This window comes from Blennius ocellaris (assembly GCF_963422515.1).
Source record: "Blennius ocellaris genome assembly, chromosome: 2".
Lineage (NCBI taxonomy): Eukaryota > Metazoa > Chordata > Actinopteri > Blenniiformes > Blenniidae > Blennius > Blennius ocellaris.
The window spans coordinates 10915448-10936112 of NC_137651.1; positions in this window are offsets into that span (position 1 = coordinate 10915448).

A 20665-nucleotide genomic window follows, 5' to 3' on the forward strand; every position below is an offset into this window, starting at 1 on the left:
CTTTTGTCAGGAGGCGATTATTTGTGTTTGGATAAAACGCAACATCAAAATCAAAGAGTGGCTGCTTGTATGATGCTCTTCTTCTAAACTGTTTAAGTTTTAATTATGAATATTTATAAAACAGTCTATATTGCATCCATATCTTGATCTTCACTTACAGATCACTGCTCAAACTTGACAAGTTTGATGATTAAAATGTGATTGGTTCTCGTAGTTGCAAGTTCTCCATTTAAAAAGTAGTATTTTACTTTTATCAGTTCCTGCAAATAACATGGCTGGGTGGGCGTCAACCTGCTGTGACCCCCATTTCCTTCAATTAGGACATCCTAATAATGTGCTCATAGTTTTATAGTTTTAGTGTTGCTGTGACACATTTTGTGGTCCGTCTACATCGGATGGGTCTGTGTAGTTCACTCATAAGATGCAGCCAACGTTAAATGGAGGAAAATGCTTTTTAATCTGAAAGTTAGTGCAATAAATCACTTGAGATAAACTACCGACATGCAGACATTCGCTTCCCTCGAAAGCATATTGTCGTTTAATAATGTAAACTAATGTTTATTTAATTATGTTTGAAGCAATGTGAAAAGTAATGAAGCCACGCACACGCAAGTCCAAATAGTTACAAAATAGTTACAAAAAGATTCTGCCAAAAGTTGTGGTATTGTCATAACATTGTTTTATGATGTGTCATTTTACAAAACTGGTTATGACAGTGTAATGTCTAATGACTACTGCTGATCCCCAGTCAGCCCACACAATGTAAAGTGTATGTGAATGTGTGATCCTCTCTTTACAAAAGTGGATTTTTTTTCTTTTCTGATGCAGCTAGATCTTTGAAGTTTGTCTTTGGTTAAAAAACTTTATTAAGCATAACATCACAGCTTAAACTAGCAAGGCGGCACCTCTTTATTCTTTAATCTTAAGATTGTTTGTTATTAGGCTTCAATTCTAGTAAAACATGCATTTTCATGGTGTACAGTTTGGCTCTCCACTTCTTTCTTTCTTTCTCCTTTGTTCGTCGTCAAAAATGAAAATGAAAAAAGAAACCATGCTGCGAAAAGTCATGTCCCTGGACCCCTGAAACTCTGTGGTGCCCTCCAGACGAGGCCTGTCCCACACGTTGACCTCCTCTCTACGGTGTTGTTTTATTTGCCGCCTGCCAAACACTTTTGTTTACCAGTCACATGCGCAGTTATCACAGAAATCCTCATTTCTCAGTTGAGTGGACTGTAAGGTGAAGTTGAATTGTGCCTCTGCACCTCTGTGGCTGCTCAGGTGTGCCGTGTGTGAACGAGAGTGGGCTTAAATAAACAACTCGACATCCACAGGCATTCCAGGGCTGTTTTTATTACACGGTCCCATGATCACACAGACGCACGGGCCTCTCTGCTCTTATCTATACTGCTGGAAGGGTCTCCCTCTGTTCCTCTGCAGAACAAAGTCCACCCGTTTGACCATAATAACCCTCTCTCAAAAAAAAGAAAAAGAGTGTGACGGAGTGCATGTGTACGTGTGTGTGTGTGTGTGTGTGTGTGTGTGTGTGTGTGTGTGTGTGTGTGTGTGTGTGTGTGTGTGTGTGTGTGTGTGTGTGTGTGTGTGTGTGTGTGTGTGTGTGTGTGTGTGTGTGTGTGTGTGTGTGTGCTTGACTTCCAGTAAACGGCCTCTTTGGGAGCAACGGTAAGCAGGTGTCCTTTGTTAGGTCTAATCCTCACAAAACTTTTTCAAAGTTGGCCTGATGTTTTGTTTTCTCTATTTTTCTGGGAGACTTTGACGTCAGAGCTGGAAAGATACCGACAAGCCATAAAGTGTATATTTCACGGCATATGACTCCGGAGGTAGATTTTTATAGCTTATATCTGTTTTCACTAACAGATGATTTATGATGATGCCTCTCCCCCACTCTTCTTCTTCTCAACACTCTGCACCTGAGTTTCCTCTCATTTTTCCCCTCTTCCATCTCACCTCCTGAGTCCTTATCTCTTCTCTCTTTCACCTCCCCCTCATAATATTCTCTAACTACCCCCCCCCCCCCCCCCCCCCCCCCCCCCCCTTCCCCCCCGAGCCCAGGGTGTCTTGCCTGGAGTGGCACCATTGTGCCAATTATTCACTTTTTCCCCCTGCATCCCCCAGTTATGTCATCCTGTCTGTCTGCAGCTCCTGGGGGTTTGTCAATCAGCAGGCCATAAAACGGCACTAAACCCACCCTGCCCACTTTCCAGCAGCTCTCAGGAAAACACACAAAGTGTCACTGTGCTGCTCGGACCTCTTCCCTATCTTTTCCTCGCTTGGTTTTTTTTTTGGTGGTTTTTTTGGTAGTAAGCTGCAAGTTGCTGTGGTGGCAAGTCTAATTTCAGGTTCAGCAGATGAGACTTTTTGCATTTGCCACCATGTCTTAAATAGGCCACCGGCTTTATATAACACAGCAGCCTCATCCAGCTTGTCAGGTCTGTTTATCTTACTATATTTATGTTACTGGGTGTTTCTAGTTTCTGATTCACTGTCCAGTCACTGGGGGCCGTGGCAGCTGCTGTGCGTGCTGTTATGGGTTGAATGTCTGTGTGAAGTCTGGGCGAAGTGTGTGCAGTAACTGCACATCACTTTGGCGTCTGTCTGCGAAAGTTGTGGGTTGTGTGCCAGAGTTGTTTTGAGTCGGCCTTTTGTGTGTCTATGTGTGGAGGAAGGGTACATTATAGTGATGATTGGGGTGGGTTATGTAACGAGGAGGGTGATGGAAGGACAGGGTAATGCATAAGGGCAGACATACAGTACACTGTCTTACCATGCTGTGACATGTCGGGGCGAGAGAATGCCTCCTCTTGTTTATCCGGGACTACGCTCTACAACTCATCAATAAGACTCTTTGACAGGGACACAGATATACTTTGTGTCATCAGTCAACCTGCCTCTCACTCCCACCAGCTGACCTCGAAACCCCCATACTACTCCCCCCCATGTTCATTCCACCTCCATCAAACAAAACACTCATTGAAAAACTGAATGCAACATTTTTACAAATGACATCCTACTCCTGTTTATTTGCATCGTGCAGAAGAGGCTTGTTGTTTTTGGCTTCTGTTCCACAAACTATTCTGATAGTTTGAGGATTTTATAGTTTGTAATTCCGAGCCAGTTTGGTTTGATAAAGACCTTGTTGTTCATGGAGATCCAGGTGGAACAGCAGACAGACAAAGTGATGACAGCGCTTTTCAAACAGATGTCACTTGGACTCAGGTTTCCGGTGGATAACACAACTGCAGTAGTGTGATACTAATAACAACTGGATGACTTGGAGCTGTTATTTTGTTTATTAATTATCTGTAGAATTATAAAGTATTTAGGTTCATTCTTTTATTTCAAACATGCACAAACCCTAATGAACAGTCCACAACAACCAAGCCAAATATGTGGCACCAAACAACCAGTTAATAAATAAAAGCAGGACAATATAATCTGGTTGCATGTCTGAAAAGGAGTGGGGAGAAGTACAATTTATTAAATCCTGACGATTCTCCATAAATAATAAGATTTGTTTTCGCTTGCACTTATTTCTCAGTCACTTTTTTCATGATGAAAACAAATAAGTATGTGTTGAAACGTTTCAGTAATAGTAAAATATATATTTCTCGGGGGTAAATGTATTCTAAGTGTAATGGAGACAAATTTATATGATTAAATAATCTTGAGTGCATTGCTGGCTTAACATCCCTCACCTTGACTCCCTTGATTAAGAACATTTAAGAAAAACAAGAGTTGCTCAAGGTGCAGGTAACAGACCAAATAAAAGCAACCCGACCACACAGTCATTACTCAATAGGCATTAGCGTGCACTCATGCGTGCATTTTGTACACTGTGATTAGTATCACTGTTTTTAATCTTTCTATATTCTGCTTACTGACCGCATCACATTTACAACCTGTTTTCACAGTCAGACACTGAATTCACCAGAGACCGTCTGGAGTGAGTCTATTTATATAAATGCCCTCTGAGACACCTACTATAGCCGGCAAATACAGTCATCGGAAAAACAGTCAGTCATGTGGAGTAAAACCCATTGTTCATTTCAATATTCCTCTGATGTTCTCACACAAACAAACACTATTGCGGTTAATGTGAAACAAGGCCGTTTTTTTTTTTTTTAATGACTGTGTTATAAACAGTGGCAGCATTGAACTGTATTTGTACTGCACTATTTCATTACTTTAGTGGCATGAAAAACACGTTCAGAGATAAATTCCGCAAGAGTGAAAGTGGAGGGATAAAGACAGTATGCAGAGCAAAGATCACGAAAGACGAATGTATTTATTAATCAAAAGAATCCTCTGAGTGACGCACGGTCACAGAGCCGCCGTTCATGCTGGCTGGGATTGTACGTGAATATGAGGGCAGAGTTGTGCATGAGTTGGGATGTCAACTGGCCCGAGGGTGTTTTCCACGCTCTTCACTCGAGGAAGTGACGAGTATCCATTGTGTGAGACACCAGAGGAAAACAGTCCAACTGCCTCTTATGCACACAAGGCTCCTGTTTCACTCGCTGAAGGGGAAAGACGAGCGAGGAAGAACCTGCATTTTATTGTTTTTCTTATTCCCCAACAGGCCAGGGTTCGGAGCATTTCAACAGCCTGGGAACTGACTAACAAACTCAAAGTGCTGCTCCCAGCTGTCTAATCCAGGGCTCAGACCTTCTGAGCCCAACAAATATTCAACAGAGGACTGGACTTGGAAATCTAGTCTGCCAGTGAACCAGATTTGCATTTAATATATCACCACCCAGGGATACTAACCAACTGCTGTTGCTCACATTAATGGAATTGTTGATTATTATTGAGTACGTGTGTTTTTCTTTTAAGGGATTTTAATAATAGAATTTATACAATATAATGTTGCTACTGGTGCTGTGTCCATGAGTGACAAATCAGAGATGATCATTTGCTCTCTATGTGGGAATGTCTCCCTGGTAGGATGGTACATTTCTTAAAGCTCAAAGAAGCCGGTACTATGAAACTAAATACAATGGCATTTGCAAACCTGGTTATAACCAATTCCCCAAAACATAAACTGTAATAAACTTGATTTCAAATCAAGTGAAAACAGCTTTACTGCATTACCTAGATTCAAAAACAGCAGCATTTTTATATGAGGAGAATTGATTTTCCAAGCCACCTGTCAGATGGTGGAGCACTTTAAGTTTGTTAGATCACTCTAACCCAACATTAATGTTAATAATACTGGTATCCATCATGTATATCTGGCTTTCAAAACCGCAGTCGCTCAGTTGCTGTCATCATGTGATTTTCTTTTCATACTTTGGTGTGTGTAAGAAATGTGCCGAAACGATTGTTTGGTGCAGAAATCATGGAATATTGGAGTTGGTCAAAAATATAATCTGCACAAATCGAATGAAACCATAATGAGACCTGGTCTTTAGAGCAGACCTGAGAATCTGCAAGGTCCTTTCATTTTCAATGGTCCTGCTTTGGTATGTTAGCGAGAGTGGGCGTGTCTACCAGTCTTTCACTTCACCACAGGGGGCCTGCAGCTTTGCCTGGAGACAATGTTGGGGGGCCTCCAAGGACGAAAGTCTGGAAGCCAAACTTCGACTGCAGCTGTGTCACAATTAAATGTGGTTAAAAGTAACAAACACGAACAGTTTTTAGAAAGAACACTTTGTACAGTCCACACACAAATAGAAAGAAAGAACACATACTGTAACTGTAACTAAGTATAAATCCTCTGCACTCTCTTTTTCTTCTTTTTCTTCAGTTTCAGTTTTCTTTTATTTCAGTCACATAGAGATATTGTAAAAACCTACATAGTCAGTCAATTATAATCACACAGTAAAACTGAAAAAAAAAAACTCAAAACACTCACAAATCAATAGTTGAGAGCCGGATCTTTTCCAGTTTAATGAAATATAGAATGTCTCTAATCCAGCGAGTATGAGAGGGAGGTCGACTGAACTTCCAGGTGATCAGTATGAGCCGTCCAGCCAAGAGAGTTGTAAATGCAATAACATCCTCTCAGGGCTTGTGAAGTGACACTGAAGGAGAGACACTCACCATGCGGCTTAATTTGCCTCCCTCCTCTCCACTCTCTGCAGTCCGGCTAGATATCACATATGATCCATGAATATATTTTTTTTAAGTTTGCATAAAAACACAGGCACAGTCATGAACACACACATATCTCAAGGCAACGCACACACACGCACACCGTTGCACAGTCGGTGTCACACAGTGGATGACAGAGAGAGTGCTTGTTCCTCCGTGTGCCGGCTCGGCCTGCAGGCCTGTGGGTCTATATTTCAAAGGCCAAGGTCAGAACGGCCTGCATTCACCAGGAAGTTACACAGTAATGAGACCAATTAGGAGGCTGCCGCAAGGAGGTATTCAATCTCTCTCGTTTTCTGTCTCCCCTCTCTGTCTCCATCTTTCTTTCAAACCATCGCAGGAATAAAGCCTCACTTTGTCCTGCAATATTATCCACATTTTTACTGAAACCTTAAAGACACAATAAGCCTAGAGATTGGCCGTCGGCTGCAGATGTCATATGACTCTTTTCCCACAGCGGGACAAAATGGCCCCACTTTCCATTCACCCATTTATTTTTACTTGCCTCGCACTCCCTCACAGTCTCCTTCTCCCTGACTTTACCAGCTCGCTCTCCTTCCCAGACCTTGTGTAACTCATTCAACGCTGTCCTCCCACCCTGTCAGATCTCTGTGTGGTTCACTCCTATCAGCCCAGAGTCTCATATGAGAGATCACATTCACACACGGTCTGATTCCCATGGTGCCCAGCATGTGTCTATCGACCATGTGAGCTGTTCAACCTTGATTAACACAAAGAACAATCTCACTTTATCACTCGGAGGAGGACAAACGAAAACACTTGTCTACTGTGTTGTGCTTCAGATTCTTACTACAGTAATGCTTTTACTACTTCTACTACTACTACTACTACTACTCCAGCTACTCTTTCTACTACAACTACATATTCTTCTTCTACAACTACTACTACTATTACTACCTACTACTAGTCCAGCTACTACTGCTACCACTACTACAACTACAACAACTACATATTCTTCTTCCTGCCCTACAACTGTACTACCACTACCACCATACTATTAGTACTACTGTTATTATCATTACTATTACTACTAGCACCAGTACATATTCTTCTTCTACTACCACAACAACTACTATTACTATTTCTACCACCATACTATTACTACTACTACTACCACCACAACACCATTAAAACAACAACAACAACTACTATGACTACTGTCTCACATATGAGAAATTCCATACGACAGATCTTGTATACATAAACATTAAAAAGTATAAAGTAATTCAAAATAAGTGAAACAAAATACTGTTACTTTAATGCAAAATACACCATAAAATACAAAACAACAAAGCAGAGAAAATAACGAAAGTCTAATTTCGATCATTCCAGCTCAGAACTCCAAGAAGCAACACTTGCTGGATAATTTGAATAGTTGCAATCATTCATCCGTCTTCTTTTCCCACATTGTCCAGTTGAAGGTCGGGGGGTCTGGAGCCGATTCCTGCTAACAATAGGCTAAAGGGGAGAGTTCATCTTGGACAGGTCACCAGTTCATCACAGCGTTAATAGAGAGACGTGGAGACGCACACAATGCAAAGTCTCCCATTAACCTAACAAGCACGTTTTCTGAATGTGGGATAAAGTATGTGGAGAAAACTCATCTAGGCTCAGGGAGAACATGCAGACTCCACACAGAGAGACCAATGTCCAGCAAAGTGAATTAGCTTACTGTCCTGACAATTGGTGTCATAAAATTCCACAAGTTTTTGTTGTTGTTGTGTTTTTTCCCCCTCTTGTTTGCTTTGACAGTAGAATGTGGGAATAATAATTTTCTCATCAAAGAACAATGTTGCTTCTCTCACATCCTCTGCGAGAAACCTTTCCATGTAGAGCTTTAATGTTTTAGCCAGTGAGATAATCTGAATTCACAATGTAGTAACATTATGTTATGTTGGGAGATTTGTGTGTAGGGAACCAGAACAACGTGTTTCAAGGGCACAAACTTTCCTTGAATCACTGAACAATTTGATGATTGACTATCTGTTGTCCTGCAGTGATAAAAGGTCACCATTTAGTGACACAGAGTAATTCAAAGTCATGTTGATAAGAAAAAAAAAAGAAAAGGGCAAACTTTCACCCTGAGAAAAGTACAAAACTGTCCAAATGTCAGAGACATTAAAGTCAAGGACAAATAAGAGTTGTTGCTAAGTAGGTTACAATGCATGATGAAACCTTTTCAAACAGAAAACAGCCAGTAAACCCTCATTTACCAGAACAACGCGTCACATTACTGAAACCTGGCTTCTTAGACTGCTGCAGGTTTTGTTCTCATTCTCCTTGTGGTGAAAGCAGCTTTACTGCTGACACACACCAGACGTCATGACCCTGTTCCCAACGTGTCCCAACGCTCGCCCTGCTCTCAACAACTCAGCTCTTCCTTGTGTTTTGTTGGCTGACGCTCCGCAGACCAACAAAAGCACAGAATCAGTGGCCCAGAGTGAAAAGGAATCGGACAAAAACACCTCCATCAAAAGCATCAAAGTCGCCGTCTGAAGTCAATGGAGAAGCTTGGATGGTGGTTTGACCGTCATTCAGTGGTGCACTCTGGGAAAAGCCTTGGCTAAACAGAGAAACAAAAGCAAAAGGATGATGTGGATTTACGTGGGACTGCGGCATCACAAAGAGAGTTTGTTCTTATAAACTTTACTGGCCGGTACTGGAGGCGTTCCTAATGTCAAGTGGAGGCTGGGGAAGAGCGCAATAATAAACGTATGCCTGTGCTGGAAAAGAAGAATGGTAGTTGTTCCTCTGGAAAAAAGGTAGCATTATGCCTAGCTTCTCAAAACATAAACAAATTGAACCAAGGTGCATTTTGTGAATAAACCAGATGGGAGGATAAAAGCCAATCATTGGTTCTTGTGTGACTGCCATGCACTGATAAAAAGAGGCAATTTTCCCAATAAGGGCCTAATAAATAAACAAGTACTAGTGCAAATCTCACCTCTCTGCCAGAAAAATATGCCGAACTAAAAGAGTACTCATATACTGTAGACAATAGTCAAATAACTTATCATTAGGATTTGTCATCATGTCAGTAAAAGAAAATGTAAAAAACAAAAAAAATAAAAAGCTGCATATTGTCAGCGAATGACTTCAGGAAATGGTGTGGGGTTAGATAAGAGCTTTTGTTTTCAATGACATTGTTCATGTTTATGTATTAAGGGAGGAAGAAGGATGAATGTGTATATAAGTATATAACATGTAAGTATATAGATTCTGTATTTATGTATAATATATTAATATGGTTATAGACATGTGCATTTTTATTTGTAACTTATTTGTAGTTTGAAACTGCAACACTTTTTCTGATTCCATGTTTTTTTTGCTTTTTCATATATTATATATTTGACATAAAATAGATTGATTAAACAAAAAGCCCAAGAAGAATGTTTACTGACATAAATCTTCTTTTAACTCATACCTATTGTTTGTCATCGACCAGATGCTTTTTCTTTAAGTTTACCTGTTGAATCAATGTATTAAATGTAGAGTGTCATGTCTTTTTTTTTTTTTTTTTTTTTTTAAGATTTCCATTCTTTTCTTTGTGTTTGTTTCACTTAAATACATGTGCTTTTACTTGCTTATGCCTGACAGATTTCTTATGAGCTCATCAGAGTTCATCTAAGCCCTATTGTTGGACTCTGACCCCTTTGATTGGAAGTTAAAGGAAAATGACAAGATGAGATTAGCAGGATCTAAAAAATTATTGTCATTTTGGCTAAGAACCCCCCCCCACACACACACACACACACACATCACTAAACAATTATTGAAACTGCTTTGAATCAAGTCCCCGCTACATCAAAGATGAAGCATAATGAAAACAGATAGCACTATCTGGACTACGTACTTCTTCTTGTCAGTTTCAGATCAGTTGGGTCCAGACACTCAGTCTGGACAGTGTCTGGGGTCAAGGCCCTCCTACAGAGCTCCTCCGCTAGGTCACATCCTGTCCGAGCGGGGAGAAAGAGAGGGCTCCCCTCGCCTGGGACGTGGGAGGCTGCAGGTCAGAGATCAGGGCTGCTTTCTCAGGTTTCAAAGCTTGGTAGGGGCTGAGGTCGGGGGGGGTCACGGCGGGTAGTTTAGCTCTATTTAGGAGCGTTGTGTCTTTGTGCATAACAATAATGGCTTCCGCAATTAAGCACTAAAAATGGAAGCATTTATGTCATCTGTTGAAAGCGGGTGATCCTGGGGGTCTCTGCTGTTTAGGCCAATCATGTGATCTCTCTCTGGGGACTTCTTACCTGCAGTGCAGTGCAGCACATGCTCAAACAGTGATTTTAGAGTGTGTCGTGTTGTGGGGATTACTAAGTAATCAATCATTGGGGGCAGCTTTGTGTTTGACTTCAGTGGACAAACAGAGCCTCAGAGTGAGTTCACTGATGGGAATATAAAACCACAGTGCTCGGCAGGAGTGTGTACACATGCATGTAAGTGGTTGTTATTGTGGCCAGTGGATGGCGAAACACTCCTGTGACATGAGCAAATAATAATGACGAAGGGAATTGAGCCTTTCTATGTTCAGTTTGCATGTGCTTCCTGTGTGTGCATGCTTTCTCTGGCTATTCTGGTGTCCTCCCACAGTACAAGCACATATAAATAAATTGCCGAGTCAGCACCTTGCTGAAACTGACTGGGTCTGATTGTCTTGTTTTTTTCTTCTTTATTTGTCACCTGTTTCTATGACAGAGAATTTATTGTGGGTGGCTTTGCTGGTTCACGGTTATCGTTTTCTTGACAATGAGCAAAAGCAAATCACAAACGCCCATGCATGGTAAAATAGTCTTTAAGTCCAATCTCCAATGACAAATTAGACATATACTTTCCATATGTTGTTCTATTTTTCCATATGTTCTAATTTTTCCTTTCCTCTCCTTTTATTTTTATTTTTTTATTAATTGTGTTATGAAACTTGTAGGTGGAGACTGAATAAAGAACATTAAATCGGGAACCACAAGCCCAGAGAGAGGATAAGGTAAAGGTCATCCTGTTGGCCGGCGACTGAAGAATAAGGCATTGTTTTTCTTTTGTATTTAATTGGAAACATGAATGCAGATATTCAGCCGTGGGATGAAGGGAGGCTTTACCAAGAGAGCAGAGTGGGGGAAGAAAAAGGGAATGATTGTGGGAGTGGAAGAACACAAAGGAAAGACAAGAGAAAGCCTGCCAAGATTGAGGAGTGAAAAAAAAATGTGCTTGAAGGATACAAATCAAAGAACCTGCAACAAAATGTCCAAGGAAAACAAAGCAGCAGAGAACTAAGTTCATCAAACGTACAAGTTGAATCCTGTTGTTTTCCATTGAGCTGTAAAATTGTTCCGCTCTGCTCGTACAGAGAAGTGGAGCGCCTCTGCAGGTGTTATCTCAGCAACTGATAAAGAGCTTTAGGCACAGCATGGCGTGAGGCAAGAAGCCTGGCCACATAAAGAGACAGAGCAACACAGAGAGAGGGACATGCTTACATAACTGGCCCGGTTACTGCCAACAGCTGGATTGGTCTGGGCTTGCTTTGCTAAAGCTGCTGTGGGTCCAGATCCGGATTTCATGAGTCCATATCAGTAAGTACATTAGTGCATTGAGCGGAACAGAGCGTCCCTGGACTTAAGTGGTTCTGTTTCCTGTCAAGATGTGTCTCCTCAGACTGAACATGAGAGCACATGTGTTCATCAAGTGCCAAGGACTGAGGAGGAGGCCACAGCCGCTTTAATAAGCTTCATTTCAAACGCATTCAAACAAATGATGATGCAATGTAGCACTTCTCGGCCTCGACGACTGACTGCTCCTGAACGAGTTTCAGCATGAGATTAATTGTATATCTTTGATGTACCATTCAGGTAAACAAATTTGAATACGAGCCAAGAGGGAAATAATTCCAACTAGTGTTTCTCCAAGGTAAATTTACAAGTGAGTACCTTCAAATGAAACAACGAAAGGACGTTAGTAGATTCGATGTTTTTACTTCTTCATCTATTTGGATATTCTTCTGAACCTCTTTATCATGGCTAGCGTCACAGGGGGCAGGCACCAAGCCCAACTGATGACAAGAGGGCAGATATGACCTGGATAGCTCCTCAGGGGTTGAGGGGGTGGGGCGTGGTGGCGGGGCAGAGTAGTTATACATATCACCTCATAAGAAAGTGAAACTAAATGCTGGTAGACTCAACCAAGGAGAATTAAAAAGAATTGGATAATTCCCCAGGTACCTTCAAGATTCAAGAAAGTATCTTATTCTGGTTGCCTTTGACATCAAAATCTATCCAATTTTGGCAACGTCCAGAGGGGCTTGAGCCAAACTGTGACCTCTAGAAGTCCAGAACCACAGTTTGGAAACCATGAATTAACACACTCAGACAGTCACCCACACATGCATGTCTTCATATTGTGCCACAGACATGAAGAACATGCAGTCGCCACAGAGAAAGATCCAGGCTGGGACTCAAAACTCTGACATTTTACATGTAACACTGCCTAAACCCATGTGACACCCTGGGAATATCACAAATAACATAATTTTTTTCCACATTATCCTTCTCTTTTGTTGAAGCTGGAGACCTCAGCTGTGTCAGGGTTGAAATAAATGATTGGATGTCATCCTTAATGCACTCACTCTGATTCAATTACATAATTTCAAATTCAATTTAATTCAGCTTAGCTCTATAGTATCAATTATCCACTGCTTAAGCTAAAAAAAACAGTGGAGAGAAATCCGGACAATCTCAGATGAATAAGCATAACTAACAGCGAAGTGAAAAAAAAACCCCTCCTTAACCCTCCAGCAGAGCTACCTAAAGTGGTTTTCTGATTCCCTGGCTGGTGTTATATACTATTAAAAGCAGAACAAACACATTGACATCATGCAGAACCCTAATCAAAACACTGCAGACTTGATGGTGGAAACATTGCACATGAACACAGTGAGCTACACAGTGAGAAAACTATTCACTACTTAAATCCAAAGGTTACCAAACTCACAAAACCTTTCAAATGTTAATAACAAAACTGTTAAAAAAAGAAGAAGATCAAACTCTGAGGATCCATTTTTTCCTCATGTATCTTTGCATAACAAAATGTTGGCTGAAACCTCAAAGGGTCCGACTTAAGGCAATAATGATGCGACTGCCATGCACTAGACTGACTGAAAAATGCTTAAAATAAGGGAACCATTATAGTCTGAACAAAATTGGAATCTGACAGAGGGACGTTATATCAAAGACAGATGTTTTGCTGAACCATGTATTGATCCAACCTCCTCCCACTTCTGCTCTGAGTCACATGATTTAATTCTTTACTCTTTACTCACGGTTAAGCATTTAAAACTTTGATTCACTGAAACTTTAAATTTTTTTATTTATTTTTTTTTTTCTCTTCTGACAATACCCTCATTTAAAGCTCTGCTCATGCGGAGCAAAACCATCTCTGTTTACCCAGCAAGAAGAGACACTTTGGTGGTCCAGGCACTAATGAATCACAGGGATTGGTAAATGATCAGCTTCCACCTGTTATCAGTCAGCACTAAACCTATGGACCGACTCCTTTGGAGTTTGTTTACTTTCAGGAATAAAATTGCACGTTTGCTGATAAACTCGATTCTGCACGGATGTTTGGAAACGCTCCGCGATCAATAGTCACCAGTCATTTGTTATCTGAGGTGTCATTTTGCTGTTTGAATCAGTCAAACTGAAGGTTGTTGGGCCCTCAGTTCAAACAGCAGTAAATCACAATACAACATGGCAAAACAGAGCAATATTGTGCCTCTACATATGGACACGCAAACTCACGCACCCGCCCTGCGCCCTTATCTGCCCCATGTGCGAGATCAAAGCACCACAGGCTGCGAGCAATCAAACAGAGAATGAGGGAACGCCTGCAGAATAAACTGATAAGTGATGGAGGCAGCAGACAGGGATGGAAAGCATTGGACTGAGTTAACAAAAGCCAAGAAGGGAGAGAGAGAGAGAGAGAGAGAGAGAGAGAGAGAGGGAGAGACGAGCTGCAAAAAGAGCATTCACATATGTCCTGGAGTAAATGAGGTCACTACACTCATGAGCCATTTTTGCATTGAACGATCTATGTATGTCTCTGGAGGCCAATCTGATAGCATGAGCCAAGTGTGCTGTATCTGTTCAGCCAATCACAATCTCTGTTGGTGACATCAGCTGTTCAGATGGATTGAAACCTGGGAATATGATTAACTTGAGAAAGAAAGACTCACTTTTAAAGAATGGTTCCTCATGGAAATGAAAACCTTATTGAATTAGATCCAAGATTTTACTCCCGTACTCCACTTTCATCCGCCATATCACCTTCTACGTAAAGGAAGAACAACTTTTCATGCCCCAGATACAATTTGGCACCGAGCACCGAAACCAAGTAGAGTTCAGGCAACATGAGACTGTCAGTAAACAGCAGATGTTCTCCTTATAGAGAAGCACACAGCATCTGCCTCGTGTCTAAATGTAAGAATACAAATTCTCACATTTTTCAGTAGCTCAAGACAGCGTGTCAAGTTCTGACATAATTCAAGTTAATTATTAACTGCTGCCTTTGATAGGGAGATGTTTCCATTGGGCTGCAGATCAGCAGATAGGGACACTTCTGTCATTTTACTCTATCTGAAACTTCCTATCTTACAGCTGTGTACTCAGCCATAAACCAATGGAAAATTACTCAACCTTCCTCTGTTTACCTCTCGACATTCAATGTATTGAAAGGCCACATGTGACAAAGGCACACATGCAGGTAAATGTTTGTGAATGAAGCAACAACCCGTGCAAAATAATGCATTTCTAACTACTGAAATCACTGCAACAACACATTTTTAAACCAGGCGTTATATTTTCATGTTCGATATTTAGAGTGTTGGAGCACAACACAGTACATGAGTACAGAATATGCCTTCTATGCTACGTTATCTAGCTTACACCATAGACACTGGAAACAGGTTGCCAAGATCTATACCACAATGGTCAATTCAGAAACACCAATTCACCAATTTGGACTGTCGGAGGAAACCGAGACACCCAGAGAGAACTCACACAAATGGAGAATAGCAAAGGCTACACAGTACTGACCCTCAATCACAAAATCAAACGAGAAAATGTAGTAATATAGTGGCCGCTCACAACCACAACGTCACACGTGCAGCCCAGAAAAGAGAATGGTACCAAATAAAATGAGCTATAATTTGGTTGTTAACACATACTGATTTGAATACAGACTTGAAAAGTTTTAATGACTTTTAATTTTTGTTTTAATTTTATTTCAATAGTGCCTAATACACCACAGTCATTTCAAGGCACTTTTATCGAGAAAAACCCAACAATGTTGTGGGTTCAGATCTGTGCTGGGCCTTTGTGTGTGGAGTTTCCATGTTTTCCCTGTGTCTGTTTTCTCCAGCTTCGTCTCACAGTCCAAAAAGAGGTTAATTGCTTATCAGTGTGCATGTGGGTGTGTGTCTGGGTGTATCATTGGGTAGTTAGCTGGCATCGGCTCCAGCACTTTTCCACCCTGGATTGGATGATGGATCTATTTTGTGCAGAATTTCTCCAAACTCAGCTGTAAAAACCACTTCTCTAACTCTAAAGCATGCAAGCCAGGATGTTGAAAACTTTGACACAACTACAATGAATTAAGTCAATCTTCTTCGTGATCATAGACGCTTCTGATTCCACATGTTTGCCTATGATACATATGGTAAAACATTTAACAACAAATATAATTTGGGAGTCAGTATAGCAACAACTGACCTGACCTCAATGACTTTGCATATAAACTTAGAAAGGCTACTGTTCCCCTTCATTGTCTCACAATAACCTGTTGTTTCGGGATTTAATTCTGGCATTGTCATCATAGCCACAGACTGTTTACCTGGAGTCAATTAAACCAAATATGACTGGTCAGTAATACTAACAGAAACCAAAACATCTCTAACCATCAAATCTAGGATTTTTGTCTTTAGATATTCACATGCAGAAGATTCGTTTACTGTTTGTTTCATAGTCGTAAAGAGAGTTTTACAAAAATATTCGATCTCTTGAGTAAGAGATTTATGGTCTGAGTATAAAATTAACTCTGGAACTAAAAGTCAACCCGATTCAACTGTTGCACAAAATTTCAATTCTATGTTATTTGCCCTGCAAAAAAAAGCCAAACTAAAATAGTTCTCTTCAAGATGTGAAACATCTACAGTATGTAGCTTTACATTTCTACAGCGCACTTGTGCAAGACGTGTCCTCAGATGGTTAGCTGCAGGGAAAGACACATGTTGTACAGACCACAGGACAGATGTTGTGGAGGCAATGATGGGCCTCTTTATAGCAAAACACAGAGCGGTTCAAAGAGGCCCCGCTGACCTCGGGACAGAGCCACTCAATTAGCTTCCCATAATGAGACCGCACAGTGGGGGGTGTGTGTTTATATAAGCTTATTAAAATATAATCCCACTTGCAAGGCCATACTGTAACATGCCAGACAGGCTACTCAGGCAACCACGGAGCAAGTCAATAGGACTTATATTTCGGATATGGAATATTTAGATAGATATTCAATATTGAACTTGTGTAAATATGTAGCTATTCTTTCTTTATTGACACATTCAAGATCTGTTCCTCCGGTAAAGATTCCATAAGACATTTTGTATCAGATCCCACATACTTTCTCATTTGACGCAGGTATTTGGTATCCCACATGCGATACGGTCTGTGAGGTCAACAACTTTCTCAGTCGGTCTCATCCTCCTGGGCACGGGCCAAGAAGTTATAGACTGGAGGTGTGAGCTGTGAAAAAGGATCTTCAATTTTTCTTGGTTATTAACACTCTGAATGGATAAGTTCCAGATCAGACAAGTGGGAAGAAACCTTAATGTTGACGTGGTGATGCGGCCACTTTCATCATTGAAGGTGTGTGTTGTGACACACAATCACGTGAAAAACCTTTTGATAATATGCGTTAATCTGAACGAGAGGATCTTTGCTGGAGTCTGACAGACTCATTTGTTCTATTTCTTCGAATACAAAATGTGCCAATGATAATTGCGGTGTCATTGGGCGTGTTGGTTTTATAATTAAGAGTGGTTAGATGGATTCTTGGCCCAATCATGTCCTGTTGAAGCAACAAGAATCCTAATGTGTGATTCACCCACAAAAATCTTGAACTCGTATGCATCACCGAATAAGTCTTTATAGGGGAGATCATACATTCTGTTTGTTGCGCACATGTGTAGCTGCACAGGCACATGTCTCTTCCCAGCTTGGTGTTTTACTTTGAAGTTTAAAAAAGAAAAAAGAAAGAAAAAGAAAAAAAATTTTGTAAGAAAAACATGATTAAAAACAAAAGACAAAGGTCAATGAAAAGCAGGTATGTTTCTTACTGCCTCTGGAATCCAGCAGTCATTAACAGTCATTGACATGCAACCAAAGATAATTTCGAGATGTGAAATAAAGGTTAAGTTTGGGACACGATGTGGTTCAGGCTTGTTGAGGTGGAGCTCGTCCTCCCGCCATTTGGCAACCAGGGGTCTTTTTTCATTCAAATAAATTAGGTAAAACAAAGTATAAACATCAATCCATATGTTTAATATTGTGCAAGTGATAACATATTCAGTAGTCAGGGGATCTGCATGTTTCATGTCACAGAATCTAAGATAGATAATTAAATCGTACATATGAAGGTGACATGATGAATCTGTCAGTGCAGGCCTGTGTAACAGGTTGTTATGTCGCCCTGGCTTTGACTTGAAAGCCTCAGTAAAATTGCATTTCACCACCTACAGTATAACCCCGCTATGCCAGATAGTGCGCCCGGCAGGTGTCTGACAGATGTTTGTTCATAAGTACCCTTGCCGAAGCTCTGCCAACTAACAACACTGAAGAAAATGATGCCAGTTCACACTTACGAATGAAATTCAGTCACACTTAACTCCTGGTGCATGACGTTTCTATGTTACAACACATGACCTGCTTTGGATTCAATGTATGGGTCATAATCACATACAGACTCTGCACCCAACAGTCACACAGGCCTGTGGACATACAAAGTACCTTCTCACTGCATGGTTACGAGAGTGAGCCTGAGGTCTTTAACATACTTGGAAAGCAGATTTCTGTCAAGAATAATGAAGTGTACTCGGTTTATGCGTGGGTGTCTTTAATCAGGGCCCCAGACATATTGCATCGCATTACAAGAGCTTGAGCAACAGCTAATCCTAAAGACAATGTACAAAGTGAACCACAGTCCGCTGGCTGGATCCCTTCCCAACCCGGAGACCCGATTAACATGGTTAATGTTCCCGGGTAATCTCGCCCTGTGGGCCGAGCTCCAGTCATCATGCTAGCAATTATCCGAGGGGGTACCGGAGAAATCCTTCGTCAACTTTAAGACATCAAAACTGATTACGAAGCTGAGCTTTCATGTGGAGTTAGAGTTCAGTTGTTACCTAAAAGATTCTCAAAAGTTATGTAAGAAAGTGGGTTTACAGGACTTGAAAGGTTAAATGACCATTTGGAGTTTTTACAGCTGCGGGAGGCTGCAGCTGACTGGGCAGACCGTTTCACACCTCGACCCCAGAGAACCACAGCAACTTGCACAGTTTTTTAAAGTGGTGGAGTTGCCTGGCATGAAGTGAACTTCCACTGTACAGTGGTGACACATCTAACATGTTCATTAACACTGAGGCTCTTCATTTTTATTGATTATACCTCAATGAAGGGGTTTTGCAGCTTTAACAGGATGCTGGGTGATCATAGAACAAAATGTCCATTAACACACTGGAGGTAAGAGAATGAACCAGGAACGACTCGGTTGCATCATATTTGATTACACATTCAAATCTTTCGACATGGAAAGTTGATTGTTTTATTGGCCATTGTAAAGATGGAGGGCACCAATTACTCCAGGCTGATAGAACACTTTCAGGAAGCAGATCAACCATGTCTGTGTGAAATTGTAAATAAAATACATTAAAATTTTTAAATAAAGAAATTGTAGAAATATATATAGATATTTCTCCCCCAAATCATTTGAATAAGTTTAATTATCTAAGAGTCAAAAAATATTATAAACTAAATTTGACTTACACAGTTCATGGTTCCCTAAGACATCGTCACACTGAAAAGTTTGATAGAAACAAAAAAGTTGTATTTATCCGTCGAAACATGAGATCTGCCAAAGCACAACCCTTCTGGTCAAGACCCAAAGGTCTTTGAAATGGTGGCTGTCCTCACTGAAATCATGAGAATGACGTGGCTCGAGTCCACATAGTTGTTACTGTTGTTATGTAAGCTTCGTGGTATTAATTTAGTTTTCAAGGATTTCGTAATGTTGGCTCGTTTTGGTACGTTGTCTTTTAGTCTGTCAGCAGTTTTTGGGGGCTTTTTTGTATTTTTTTTTTAAGTGGGTGTCTTCCCTGTGATAGATTTCTCTTCTCTGAAGCACCTGAATCAATCAAATGAGCCACTATCCTGTTCATTCACAGCTTTATGACAAACTAATCATGACAAAACGGCAACCAAGAAAGGGTTTGTGCGTTCTTGTCTTGCTTTCTGTGCTCACAATGTACTCACAGCCCAGTGTGTGTTGTGTTTAATAAATCACTTAATTAAATTAATCTGATTATTTACTTTTCTTTTCAAGTTGATGAAATGCAGATCTCCTACTTTTAAGCTGTTTTACAGCTACTCAGGGTGGGGGTGGGGGGTCTCATTTATCACAGATTATAATAAGCCTGGCATCCCATGAGTTTTCTTTGGATTTAAAATTTAACTATTACAATACATCCAGGTGAGTGATGTATTCAAATCCAAACATAACCCTTCATTGATTATTTCCTGATTTATTTGGACCTGATTACCTTTTTCTATATATGTACTAAATGACTAAGGTATGAAATTGATTGTGTAAAAATCAACCGGCACTTTACATTCGACCAAACCATGAGAACATGAATACACATTATAACAAACATCACAGTTTCAGGTCTACATTCACCAAGAAAATCTGGCTCAATCAAGGAGAAAATCTTGTAAATGGGAACACGGTCAAAGGAACTTAAAGGCCTGACACAAGTCGTCTTCTTTAGCTCTCGAGACTGACGACAGCCCAGGATTTTCTACCACAGACAATAACCTATACTTTCAGCAGACAGGTAGATATTACAGACAATCAGAGAAGCCACGATGCCAAATCACAGGATGTTTCATCAGATCACTGCCTCTCTGAGACACAACAATAAAGTTCCTGCTATGCTAAAATATCGGTGGAAAGCGGAGCCATCCTGACTATCATAATTAGACCACTTAGCAGCGCTGCTGCCTGGGTTTCACCCAGTCTGAGGCCGGACAGCATACACATCTGCAGCCTGCCAGACAACACAAAACTCCTTTTTAGCCATCTGCCCTCTCATTAGCGCTTCTAAACCAGCACAAGATACCGAGCTAACCGCCATTCTCTGCCCATTGTTGTATCCTGTGGCGCAGACGCAGCCACGAATAGGAGAAAAGACATATTTAACCAATTATAATCATCTGATTCCACA